General features: G+C 44.5%; 1 protein-coding gene across 4 annotated transcripts in view; it reads left to right on the forward strand.

The window, feature by feature from the left end:
• LOC123758729 (glutamate receptor ionotropic, delta-2) overlaps positions 1 to 13,806 on the forward strand; it is an 84,368-nt gene that overhangs the window by 16,380 nt on the left and 54,182 nt on the right. For all 4 annotated transcript variants that reach the window (XM_069334536.1, XM_069334535.1, XM_069334533.1 and 1 more), the window contains exon 3: positions 7,546 to 7,620. The gene's annotated coding sequence lies outside the window, so the exon portion shown is untranslated. The remainder of the gene's footprint in view (positions 1 to 7,545; positions 7,621 to 13,806) is intronic.

Raw genomic sequence — 13,806 nt, forward strand, 5'->3', positions numbered from 1 at the left:
TAAAGACTAGTTTACACATAACATACATCATACTTATACTCGTTTTGGGTGAGGTGATATATATAATAACGCCCTACACATGACTTACAACTGATTACTTTGCTCGAGCAATGCTTAGTTCACTTCCTGTGTTCGAATCCCACCTCCATTAATTAATGCTTCTTCCGCCTACCACAAATTGGTCCGTCCTCATCAACAAAGGCATAATGTTCATTCCATCAGCTGCCAAACCAACCCGTCATCAGAGCAAGTTCATTCCATCCAGAGATCGACTCCAAAGACGCATTCATAAATTTTAACATGCTGTTCATTTGAAACAGGAATTTTCGCAAATATAAATTAATATTATTTTATTACCATATTGTGTATATTTAGGCACTGATTAGGTTAGGTATTTAGGTTCTGTTGGCAATTATTTGTATTTGCAGTACGTGGGTGAAGCATTTACAGCGTTGCGACTCGAACAAAATTCATTAGTGAAGCACTTGTTCCGGAAGTGTTCGAAAGTCATCAGTTAAGAGTCGTGCGTAACCCGTTTTACATTCATAAACGGGGTTTGGCGGACTCATGGAATGAACTTTGAGTTGTTGTTTAGTGGACGGGCTGGCCAGACCCCTTGTTTATGAATGAGAAACGCTTTACACAAGACTCACAACTGTTGACGTTGGAACGTATCTTGAACAGTGTTTTGCTATTGACCTCTGTTCGAATCGCAACTATGTAAATGCTTCACCCACGGACTTCAAATACAAATAATTGCATACGAAAGCTAAACACATAATCAAACCTTTGCCAAAATATGCTTATATAAAATATTAATGTTGTAAAAAGTCTTGTTTTAAATAACCAGCATGTTGAAATTGAAGACTGTATCTTTGGGGTCAGCCACTGGATAGAATGAACATCCTGAGAATGGGTTACTACAAATACATACAACAAAACCTGAAAAACTTAACCTAGCCTGACCCCTGCAGGAATGAGTATATCCTGTGAGATGCAGTACCCTTAATGAACCTTGTGGAGGTCACCCTGGGCAAGGGCCAGGCAAGCTGCCTGTAACCCGCTCTTCTTAATGGTTCCTCGTTATCTTAGTTATCACTGCAAGAATTTGCAGTGATAACCAAGGCGAATTAAAACTTGCCCCGGATGGTTATATATAGGTTAATACGTCGGTTTTACCGGGTGTGGTCTTCTGATTCAGCGCTCTTAGCTTGCTGCCTTTCCGCCAGGAGCATGCCGCAGGGATCAGCTGTCCTGACACACTGGATCAGGCCGTGATGGCCGACACTGGTGGCCGCCCACCTCCCACGCAGGTGCCAATCCCTCGTTATTTTGGTCGTTGTTAAAATGCCTTCATTGTTTTCGTGGTAGTGGCGGTGAGTCAGGGTTGGGGAACTCCCTCCTTCACCAGTGACGCTCCTGTCAGTGGTCCCCTGCGACCCCTGGTGTCACGCGCTCCCACTGTCCCTCGCCGCCCTCCTCCCCCTCCCCTACTACCACCCACCAACCCCCATATATCTTACCTCCATCACTCCCTTCCCACCCTCTTATCAGCTACAACGTGTTCCTACCTCAAACCTCCATTACCCTTTACCTCGTCCACCCTTAAGACGAGCATTAGCCCATTGTGCCTTTAGATCACTGCTTTAGACAAGCAGTGTCTAGAAGCAAAGAAGAAAAATAAATAGGAATTATAGATAACGCAGAACAGATGGAAATCGGTGTATGCAAAAAAAACAAAAAAACAAATGAGTACACAAACTAGGAGAGTGGCAGAGAAGCAGTACGAGAATGACATTACATACAGGTCTAAGTACCAACCGAAACTGTTCTATAGCCACATCAGGAGGAAGGTGAGTGTGAATGACCAGGTCATCACACTTGACAAAGAGGAAGGATGTTACCTGTCGGTTAGCGAGATGTGCGAGGAACTTGACAAAAGCTTCCAGGAAATATTCAAGGAGGAGCCAGATTTGCCACTAGAGCTAAGAGCCCAAACCGAACAAGCACTTCCACTGACAAGCCTCGCTGAAATGACAGTAACGAAGCAACTACAGGAACTTGATGTGACAAAAGCTGTAGAACTATAAAAGCATCGTCTTGGATATTACAAGAGACGGCTGAAGCATTTTGCAGTCCACTTGCTATAATATTTAACTGTTCTCTACAAACGGGAGAATTATCCTGACTGCTGGATAATGGCTAATGTGGTGCCAATCTACAAGACAAGGAGGGGGGGGGAGACAGAAATCATTACAGACCCGTATCACTAACAAGTATCCCTACAAGTTACTAAAGAGACTGTTCCAATACAGGCTAGAATAATATTTAGAACAGATAAATTTTGTCTCTAATCACTAGCACAGCTTAGTAAAGTAAATCCTATAGTAAAGCTATAGTAAATGGAGTAAAATTTGCTCTAATAAAGCTGTAGTATAGTAAAACCTGCTTGACAAACCTGCTCGAGTTGTTCTATAGTGACAGGAATCAAACGAGAGAGGAGGACGGGCAGACTGCATATTCCGGGAAAACATTGAATACTGTCCCGCACAATAACACTCTTGACGCAAGCTGGAGAAGCAGGCTGGCGTATCAGGGAGAAGTCTTAAGGTGAATCTGAGTATTGTGAATATTCCTAGGCCTCAGGAAGAAAGCAAAACCTTAATGCGTTCCTCCTGTCTCCTTACCTTATCAGTCAAGTTGGTTGCTTTCTTCTGCTGCTGTAAAGTATTTTTTTTAGGATAAACTTGCTTATAAGATGTTCATTCTGTTTTTTCCTAGTATAAGAAATTTTGCTCACGACTCTAGCAAATCCTCATCCTGCACTAATTCACCAAGGAAACTTTTTTATTTTTTGTATATTTTCTTCTGTGAAATTCTAAAAATTTTCTTCCCTTGTTGACACTATGGATCTCAATCTCACATTCGTCATCTTGGTTTGTTTGGATTCTCTTCTGCTTCTCTTCGCTAGCCCTCGCTCAACATTTTTCCAGATTTTTAATTTTTTTCAACATTTGTCACTCTTGATGTTCTTACTTCTCTAGATACATTAAGGGTATTGGGGGACACCACTTGCACACCTCTCCAACACCGTCAAGTAGAATAGTTGACGGTGTTGGTGCACAGTCAAGTCGTTGCTTCTGGAGCACAGAATATTATTGCTCCAGAAGCAGTAGTCTGGAGCTCACTGGGCTGTGGTCATAGTGCATCTATGTACTAGAGTAGTTGTACTTGTGGGAGGTTGAGCTTTGACTCTTCGGTCCCGCCTCTCAACTGTGTGTGTGTGTGTGTGTGTGTGTGTGTGTGTGTGTGTGTGTGTGTGTGTGTGTGTGTGTGTGTGGGGGGGGGTGTATGTAGTAGTAGATGGATAAAATAGGTTAGGATGTTAGTACTTTAGACAACCAGTGGTTGGATAGATGAGGTTCAAGATCTAATAAGTCAATCCTTCAGGCACAAATGGGTGAATACATACTATTTATATAGCACTGTTCTCCACCACTGTTCGTTCTTCCTCCCAAAATGATAGTACATATAAAATAAATATTTTGGTCAAACGTACAAAAACTGACTGTTGCAGCCCACAAATGGTCAGGGTTTTGTACTATTAAATTTGTAGAGGGCACGAAACAGTACACCAAAAACAAACCTTAAACATTCCTAGACCTAATATAGCACATTCCTAGACCTAATATAGCACATTCCTAGGCCCTAGTATAGCACATTCCTAGGCCCTAGTATAGCACATTCCTAGGCCCTAGTATAGCACATTCCTAGGCCCTAGTATAGCACATTCCTAGGCCCTAGTATAGCACATTCCTAGGCCCTAGTATAGCACATTCCTAGGCCCTAGTATAGCACATTCCTAGGCCCTAGTATAGCACATTCCTAGACCTAATATAGCACATTCCTAGGCCCTAGTATAGCACATTCCTAGGCCCTAGTATAGCACATTCCTAGGCCCTAGTATAGCACATTCCTAGGCGTAATATAGCACATGTGTACTATATTGTGCCTAAGCATTTTATGAGGCCTAGGGCAGGTTAGATCTTTAGTTTTCGAATTGGTTTAGTATGTCATTTGGGGTAATTCAATAATATAAAACATTAACCCCCTTTTTTGGGGGTCCATCGGTATATATTTTTTTCTTTTTAACCAAATAGTTGCTGTAAGTACTCTCATTTTAGGAGGATAGGGTGAGTTCTGATACAAATATTATTGCAGATTTTGTTTTAATTTGCCTCTTCTAGTTTGGGTTCCAGGTGATGACTGCGTACTCTAGACTGGCCTCACGTTGGTGTTGTGACCGTCTCATTATTGATCTTTCTGCAAGCTGTTCTAAAGTTCAAGTTCGAATGTGCCACTCTGTTATATTTAAGAATATGAATGTCTTGGGTCTTGTTCTTCTATTGATATTGGTAGGGGTATACACCAACCTGTCCTCTTAAAAAGAACGTCGCTTTTGGCCGTTTGCCAGTATGGCCGAATATGGACGTAATTTGAAAATTAAAATAAAATGAAAATAAATTTGGGATTTTTTTTTTCAACAACTGTAAGTTAAGGGTCCTCTGATAGGTTAGGTGGGCAGGAAATTCTCATAAAGTTTCAAAACGGTATGACAAACTTGAAATGAAAGTTATCTATTCTAACCTTACAGAGTCGGCCGGACGACTCAAACAGAAAACGGAACAGTACGTCACTTTTGTGAGTCGATTTCATTTCAAATTACGTCCAAATTTGGCCATAGCGCGCATACGAGCGAAGAGTGACGTTATTTTTAAGAGGACGGGTTGTATACACACACTCCTTCCCCCCCCCCCTCCTTCCACTTATTTGTGTCCCGTCCTGAGGGAGTCGACCCCCGGGTGTCGAGGGTGAGGGTTTCGACCCCGGGTGTCGAGGGTGAGGGTGTCGACCTCCGGGTGCCGAGGGTGACGGTGTCGACCCCAGGTGCGGAGTGAGAGCCCACACGCGCGTGCGCAGCGCCCACACATCACCTGGCAGCAGGTGATGTCGTACCCACATCTTACTACTCTTATCTTCCTCACAAGTTAACGATGGAGATGATCAGCGGATACAATATTTATAGGCAAGGTGTACATAGGTGATTGACTTGGACGTGTGGTGAGACAGACAGAGACAGATAGACTGAGACAACACCTCGCTGCTCACCTTAACATATGGACCAGCTGCCTCAACACGGCTACAGTCGTGAGTCATTGGTTTGTCAAAATAAACGAGATTTCGTTTTATTTATCTATTTTTACACCGCGCCCTGTTGACCTGGTTTGTCTCCTGCTCTAAACCTGCGAGGTTTATCTTTTAATGATTACGTCGAACAGTTTGGGCTCGGTGCAGGGGAAAACGTTTGGAGTTACCGGCATAAGTTGTACATATGAAACAATTGGTATTTTTTTTTTATCATGTCAAGTAAACAAATATAAATAAATTATTTAGCAACCCATTAATCGAAGGGAAATGTGACGTTGTCAATTATAGTAAAGTATAACACTTTTTCCAATGATATTGAGACCTATTATTGCTAAAGTGAGTTATTCTCGCTCAAGTTTCGGCAAGTAAGCATCTTTAAGAAGTAATATATAACATAAGCTGAGGAAACAATACTGAATCATTTCCTACATGTTATAATATTAAAGGAAACCGGACAATACGGTGTGGCCCCCGGGTACCGCGGGTGATGAGAGGGAGGTATATATTGAGACCTTCCCAAGTACTGGAGAAGCTGCAGGAAAACATATGACTCACAGTGGTGCTTTTGTAAGCTGAAGAATTATTTGATCTTTACAGGTTCTGGTCTTTATCACGCTTGTCTCCCCCACTCTTATCTCACTCTGAGTGTACATATACATACATGTAGACAAATATAAGGGATATTTTAGATTTTCAAAGCCAACTCGCCTCTGAGGGTTTGGGAAGCGCTGAGACGCCCACCTGGGCCTTAAGATCACGTTCACACTTAAAGTAAGGCATCTTGTAGCACCTGTGACAGCCTGCTATGCCCAGGCTTGAAAACATTGGCTCCTTGAACATCTGGCAATTACTACCCCACAAACACACACGCTTAAAAAACAAGGCGCCTTTAAGAAACTTGGGAGTGTTTACTATCGGAAAGTATAGTTATTGGTGCTATCTTGGGTCCGCAATACCGTCTCTCCGTGTCTTTCGGCCGACCACCATGCACTCCGGCACGTGACCACCTTGTCTCCAGTTACCGCGCGTCACCGGCATGGAGAACAACCAAAAAAATTTGGTGGTCAATAGTAGTAATGTAGACGGAGCCATTCATTATTCTGGAGCCCGTCTGTGTCCGTGTGACGTGCGGGACGTGTCACCGTCTGGGGTCACGCGCTGGTCACCGCCCCCATCTTTATCACGGAACGAGTTTCAGATATTATTTATAAGCTTCGGAATAAAAGTTTGGTGTGATGTCTGTCCCTAAGTCCATGTTCTTGTTGAATACCTGTAAGTCTTCCTGTGGCACCTTGCAGTCCTATTTCGTTATTACGTTTCGTACCAGTTTTGCATCTGTAAATATTGAGGCGTAATACTATACCTCCGCGTAGATCATAATCATATAGCAGGAATATTATTGGTCCTAGACCGAGGCTTGCTGGGGGCTACTCGCTACACGAGGGCGCCATGGCTAGTGTTGTGTGTGGTGGAGATGCTCCTTCATCCACCACAACGGCGTCCCTGTAGCACAACTCGGATTCTGTTTCATGTATCAATCTCTGGTTGAGGGCTGTGGCAAGGACCTTGTGTTGTCCACAAGTATACAGTCTCTTGGTCCTTCTATAATAATAATAATAATAATAATAATAATAATTTTTATTCAGGCAAAAGTACATACATAAAGAGATTTTACAAAGTTTGTTGGCTTTATAGATAAGAGCTAGTACATACAATGCCTAAAGCCACTATTACGCAAAGCGTTTCGGGCAGAAACGCTTTGCGTTTCTCTTCCCTCTCTGATCTGTCAGCCTGACATACGCCTCTAGTAGGCTAGTACTATACAGGATTTACCCTGTATATGTCCCTGTTGGGGTGTGAATGTTTGTATTTTAAATACGATAGTTGTGTGTGTGTGTGTGTTACAAGAGCGAAATGCTATTCTCCAATGTTTACTCCCAGTTTTATGTTCAATAACAAATACAGGTTACACGTAGCCTCCTCAACCGAATGGCCAATTGATAGTTTAAATAATTTACGAGCACGAAAGGCCACACAGTATTTGTACTGTCCAGGAGAGACTATAAGAGTCCTAAATTAAAATGCAGCTGTTGTGTTGAGGTGGAGAGAGGTAGCGGGTACCACCTTCACGCGGCTCTTGTGAGCCACCAACATATAAACTTGTCATGATGAGATAGTATCTAGTCTGTCGAGAGAGAGTGAGAGAGTCTGTGTGTGAGTGTGTGTATACACTTTGTGCCGGCAGAATCGGAGTGTTAGCTCTTGGACCCCGCCTCTATAACCGTCGGGTGTCTAATATACTGATTCCCGACCTCTTACCTTCCATTATACCTACAGATGATGGAGGATCAGCTGTAACTCTTCAACACTGACACATCCCGGGATACAGCCCGTAGCAACTGTAACTCCCAGGTTAGTTAACCCCCCCCCCTCCCTAGGTGAACAGGGACATGGGGTGAAAAAGCGGCAAATATCTTTCTACCTCGGCCGGGAAGCAAACCCGGGCCCTTAAGACTACGATCTCTGAACTGTCCAGTTGGTCGCAGGGCCTTGTGCGTGTGCGCGCGCATTAGTGTAAGTACTAATATTACATACTTTGTTTCAAACAAATACAAACGGAAATTCCACAAGTGAGATAAGAAACACACTCGGCCTTGCGATTACCTTGCCATGATTTCGGGGCTTAGCGTCCACGCGGCCCGGTCCTCAACCACGTCCCCCCTGTTGGAAATTTCCAACACTTAATTATTAATCCCTAGAACAATAAGATGTATTTCCTGTACTATGCATCATAATCATCTAAAACTTAATACCTAACATTTAGTACTTTAAGAAGCCATTCTTGTACTATATTTTACTAATACTACTAACCAGTAGTGTAATAACATTAATTCATATTATACTGTGTAGTAAGTGTACCAAGTTTCCCAGTGTTTATGGCAGTGTTGCGTCAGTCCACACGATGGTGGGGAAGCATCTACATATACACGAATAGTGTTAAATTCTCCTTCATTTCAGCATTCTTAAACAAGAATTATTAGTTGATAATATATTCACCATTGATCAAGTATGATAGCATTATTTGCTGATATCACTTTATACAGTTACGAGTTGTTATCACAGGGCATTCATGGAGGAGGAATGAATTTCCCCTTTAGCATTCTCGTCTATCCTTAGAATAGACGACCCCATTTCCTTAGGGGGCCTGGTAGCCTGGTGGATAGCGCGCAGGACTCGTAATTTTGTGGCGCGGGTTCGATTCCCGCACCAGGCAGAAACAAATGGACAAAGTTTCTTTCACCCTGAATGTCCCTGTTACCTAGCATTAAATAGGTACCTGGGAGTTAGTCAGCTGTCACTGGCTGCTTCCTGGTATGTGTGGTGTGTGGAGAGGAAAAAAAAGTAGTTGGTAAACAGTTGATTGACAGTTGAGAGGCGGGGCCGAAAGAGCAAAGCTCAACCCCCGCAAACACAACTAGGTGAATGTGTTCCCAGAATATCCTGATGCACCATGTTTGTGAAGAATATTGCTAGACGCTTGTTACTATGTCTTCATACAGCTAAGCTGTCAATTCTTTCTTGTAGTTTCATAGAATACTTTTTTTATTAATTCAGAGATTTCTTATAAGATTTATAATCTCTATACAGTACTTGCATTTCTTATTCTCATCATTTATGAAATTTATCATACATTAAATGCATTACGTAGACTCATATTATAGAATAACCCCCCAAAGTGTGTGGAGGGATTTGGCTCTAATTTATAGAATTTACAGTTCATTTATTATACATTAATAGAATTGTTGTATTTATTAGAATTTAATTGCATTTAATCTAGAGATCCATAGATCACTGGTTCTCTAATGTATTTCTCTTTTAAAGAGTGGTCCTTCGTGCATATTAGAATTATACATTATTGTATTACCATATAATCTAGAGCCATAATTCCTCCACGCCCCTCTTGAAAACATACAACAAAAATAACCTTCAAAATTGAAGTTTTAAACTGTGTGTTATCTTAAACAGCGGTGCAGGACAGACCCTTAAGCCTCTCCACACAATATTTACCAAATAGAATTATATTTGTTTGGGACTTTATCTACAGGAAGACGGAGCTTGAACACGTGTCACGAAAAATGTGGTATATACACTATGGTAAATTGAAAAAGTTTGGCTTCAGGACCACCTACGTGAACACATCCATCCACGTCCATCCACGTCCATCCACGTCCATCCACGTCCATCCACGTCCATCCACGTTCATCCACGTTCATCCACACACACATCCACGCACTTAACCTTGAGAATGGGCCAAGCAGTAGGGGAGAGAAGGGGAAACAAGGCGGTGATACGTCAAAGGGAAAGTCATAATTTCCCGTTTCTGCAAGTTGTGTTTATCTTCACCTCCCCCTCCATCTCCCCCTCCATCTCCCCCTCCATCTCCCCCTCCATCTCCCCCTCCATCTCCCCCTCCATCTCCTCCTCCATCTCCCCCTCCATCTCCCCCTCCATCTCCTTGCTTGCTATGTCCTTCCAAACATCTTCGTTGACACCCTCTCTAACGTCTCCCACATTGGTGGTGTGTCCTGGTGGTGCGTCCTGGTGGTGTCCTCTGGTGGTGCCCTCACAGTTCCCCCCTCCCCCCTCTAGCCCCTCACAGTTCCCCCCTCCCCCCCCTCTAGCCCCTCACAGCTCCCCCCTCTAGCCCCTCACAGCTCCCCCCTCTAGCCCCTCACAACTCCCCCCTCTAGCCCCTCACAGCTCCCCCTCTAGCCCCTCACAGCTCCCCCTCTAGCCCCTCACAGGTCCCCCCTCTAGCCCCTCACAGTTCCCCCCTCTAGCCCCTCACAGTTCCCCCCTCTAGCCCCTCACAGCTCCCCCTTCATCTATTTTGGGTAAAGTGAACATTTTATTGGCACGTTCACCTGGCCCAGTGCATCCCGCTCCCGCCCGGCCCGCCTCTATTTCTATGTTCTTAATGCTGTTCTCTTTATGGTCTCTCTCTCTTGTTCTCTTTGTGGCGTCTTGCTCTTGTTGTTCTCTTTGTGGCGTCTTGTTCTTGTTCTCTTTCTCCTCCACTCGGTGTCCTTGTCCCGTGAGGTAATTGTTCCACTTACTATCATGTCCTCTTAACTGTCTTCGTCTCTCTCTCCTCTGATTGTCCTCCTCCTCGCTATCTTGTCCTCTTTATTCCTCTCGTTATCTCCTTGTTCTCTTATTGCCCTCTTTGTCTTTTTTTCTCTCCTAGGTGTTCTCGTCTTATTGTCTTCTTTTTGTTGTCTTTGTATTGTTTTCCACCTATTTTGCTGGTCTATTGTCTTTCTCTTTTTGTTCTTATGCTGTTGTTTTTCGACTTGTTCTTCTGTTCCCTTCCTATATTCGTCTTGATATTTCCTTTGGGATTATTATTTTCAGAATTTTGTTCTATTATATTTCTTGTTCTCCTGTTAGTCCACTTTTTGTTCTGTTGTCTGTATTTACTGTTTGTTGCCGCAGAGTCGAGGTGTTAGCTCTTGGGACCCAGCCCTTCCAACCGAGGAGTGTGTAGAAGTGACTCCCGGCCTAATGTGTGTGTCATATCGGCTGCACATTCCTCTCGCTCTCTCACGCGCGCCAACAAGGCATCAATGGCTCGTTTCCTTCATATTCCCTTATTAATATATTCAACTGTGTGGTGTTGGTTTCAACACCACACGAGACTAGGTGCACATGTTGGTTTACACGTGTGTGTGTGTGTGTGTGTGTGTGTGTGTGTGTGTGTGTGTGTGTGTGTGTGTGTGTGTGTGTGTGTGTGTGTGTGTGCACGTTGTGCGTGTGTGTGTGTGACCTGGTAATAGAGTGGGTGTTCGTTCCTTTCACTATTTGCTGTACATGTATAACCGTATTTGGGAGACGGGAGTAAGGCAGTTGATCTTCACATTAGGAGACCCGCTACTCGGAGGACTTTTCTTTAAAGATTTCCTCCTTAAAGATTTTCTCTGAGGACATGAAGTGCATTGTCGGGTGTCCGCGTGTCGGGAATAGTCAGCAGTTCACAGATCATGTGTGGTCACATACTACGCCTCATTATACTAGAAGAGAACACCGTATACAACTAGCTTGTATGATGGTGCGGGGGGGGGGGGTGTCTACTCCAGAATTTAGCTGTTGGATGTGGCAGCTACCCAGCTTGGGTGCCCAGCTTGGGTGGTAACATTGACCTGACCTCGGCCAGTGGTCACTAATTATGCCATTCCTCCCACTTCCTACCTTACTGATGGCGCCTGGTAGCTGAGTGGACAGCACTCAGGACTCATAATCTTGGGGACCGGGGGTTAGATCCCCGGCGATGGCGGGGACAAATAGGTAGAATTTCTTTTACCCTGATGCCCCTGTTACCTAGCAGTAAATGGGTACCTGGGAGGTAGACAGCTGTTACGGGCTCCTTCCAGAGGAAAATTGATTGACAGTTGAGAGGCGGGCCGAAAGAGCAGATCTCAACCTCCGCAAGCACAACTAGGTGAATACTAGTAAGGCTCAGAACTCCGCCAATTGTATGTGCGTGTGTATAGTTGAAACTGTATTCTGATTGGTGGGCTGCCTGTAGCGTGAGTGGGTAGAGTATGAGCTCGGCGGCCTTATTGCCTTCAGCTCTTCTCATTCTCACGGGCAGTTCACCAGGCACAAGACACGTGCTCTCTTGAGCACCGCCTCCCTCCGAGCCCCAGTGTGCCATGCTTTGACTAGTGCCCATCAGGGAGCCCCTCTTCACTCTCGCCACAATCCTTTACCTGCAAAAGTGGCACGTTTGTAAGATTCTCTCACGGTTGACGTTTGCAATATCTTGTTCCGTCTTAACCCGCCTTAGAAGGGTCTTACTTGTGAAATTTTGCGAGGCTCGGACGCACGTGGTGAATTCTTAGACCCAACATACCGTTATGAAACTATTTTTACTTGAATTTTATCCTCTTCTCACTCCATTGTTGTATTCACATATGGGTCCAACTCTGCCAACAGTGTTGACCACTCCGTGTTGTATTCTTACTGCCTGACCTTGGAGACTAACGTCTTCACGGCGGAAATCTATGAAATTTGGCATTCTCTTCATCATCAGCTTTTCAGGTGTCGGCATTCCTGTATCAGTGATAGGCTCTCACTAAGTGCTCATAGTTTTGGAGTATTTTAACCCTCTGCGTCCTGTGGTGGTTGAACTCCATTGACTGCTCTTAATCTCTGGCAGATCTAAGACAGATTTAAGACAGATTGAAGACTTAACTCAAATTTACATATGGACATAGTTGCTAAGGAGGCCAGTCATACTTGTCCCCATTTCCCGAAAAATTATTTCTAATTCTGATTACCTCCCAATCTTTCATTTTGCAATCTGTGACCATTGGCAGAGTGGTTGGTCTGCCATTCACAGGTAATAAATTGTGCACTCTTAAAGGTTGGCCTACCTACCACCGTAATAGACGATGGGAAAGGGCTCTGGCTAGGTTTGACAGCAACAACGACCTGTCCTTTAATGTCCGAACTGCGTCGTCCCAATTACTGTTCTACCATTTGTAGAATGTCCTGGTTTAGTGGATGATCATACACCTTGCCTTCATATTGTCCCTCTTGAGTTGCTTGTCCCTCGATGGAATACTTTGTGAATCCGATACCATTGATGTCGCTCGTGTTATGACCTCTTGTTCTCCTATTGGCGTCCGGAGTGCTATTGAGCGCCTGTGGAGTATCCCGCGACACACACGGTGCTACTTAGTCTTCCCGGCTTGGCTCCGCTCTTTATAATTACTTTGGACGTGAGACAAGTTTAGGTATAATGCAACGAATGCAACAGCGCTAGTAGGCGGGTTATAGAGCTTGACCTAACTGCCTTGTAGTCACTGATAGGCAAGTACATTAGTACAGTACTTACTATAGGTGGTGGTAAATAAACACTACCCCCACCATCACTCGCCACCAGGCCCCATCAACCACCACCACCACCCAACAACCACTACCAACAACAACCACCCCTAACAACCACCCCTAACAACCACCACCACCCCCATGTTTGCTCTCTCAACATCAGTAGTTTGCAGGCGAAAACATATGGGTTTTGGGTCTATTTCTAAACCAGGAGTTATTGCCCCTCTGTAGAACCAAGATTACTTGCCAAGCTGTGGCTTGCCTGAGGGGCCCCTCCCCCCCCCACTCCTCTTCCCCCTCTCCCCCTCCCCCCCTCCCCCTCCTCTCCCCTCTCTCCCTTCTGTCTCCCCTCTCACCTGCTTTCTCCTCCTCCTCTGCTCACCTAAAAGTGCTTACATGTCGGTAACTACAGGGAAGTGAGGTCTAGCACTGTTATGCCCCAACTGCTTGTCTTGGAGTACCTCTCGCCTTGTCCTTAGAAGTTGACTTTCTTGACGTTCGAGTTTTGTGTCGATTCTGGCGTTAAAGTGTGCATGTACTCACCTATTTGGGCCTGCAGGATCGAGCCTTGGCTCTTGGATCCCGCCTTTCTAGCCTTCGGTTGTTTAAAACAATGACTCCTGTCCTACTTCTCTATCTCCCCCCCCCCCCACACACACACACAGGAAGCAGCCCGTGACAGCTGTCTAACTCCCAGGTACCTAT

The sequence above is a fragment of the Procambarus clarkii genome, chromosome 31 (genome assembly GCF_040958095.1).
Source record: "Procambarus clarkii isolate CNS0578487 chromosome 31, FALCON_Pclarkii_2.0, whole genome shotgun sequence".
In the NCBI taxonomy this organism is placed as follows: Eukaryota; Metazoa; Arthropoda; class Malacostraca; order Decapoda; family Cambaridae; genus Procambarus; species Procambarus clarkii.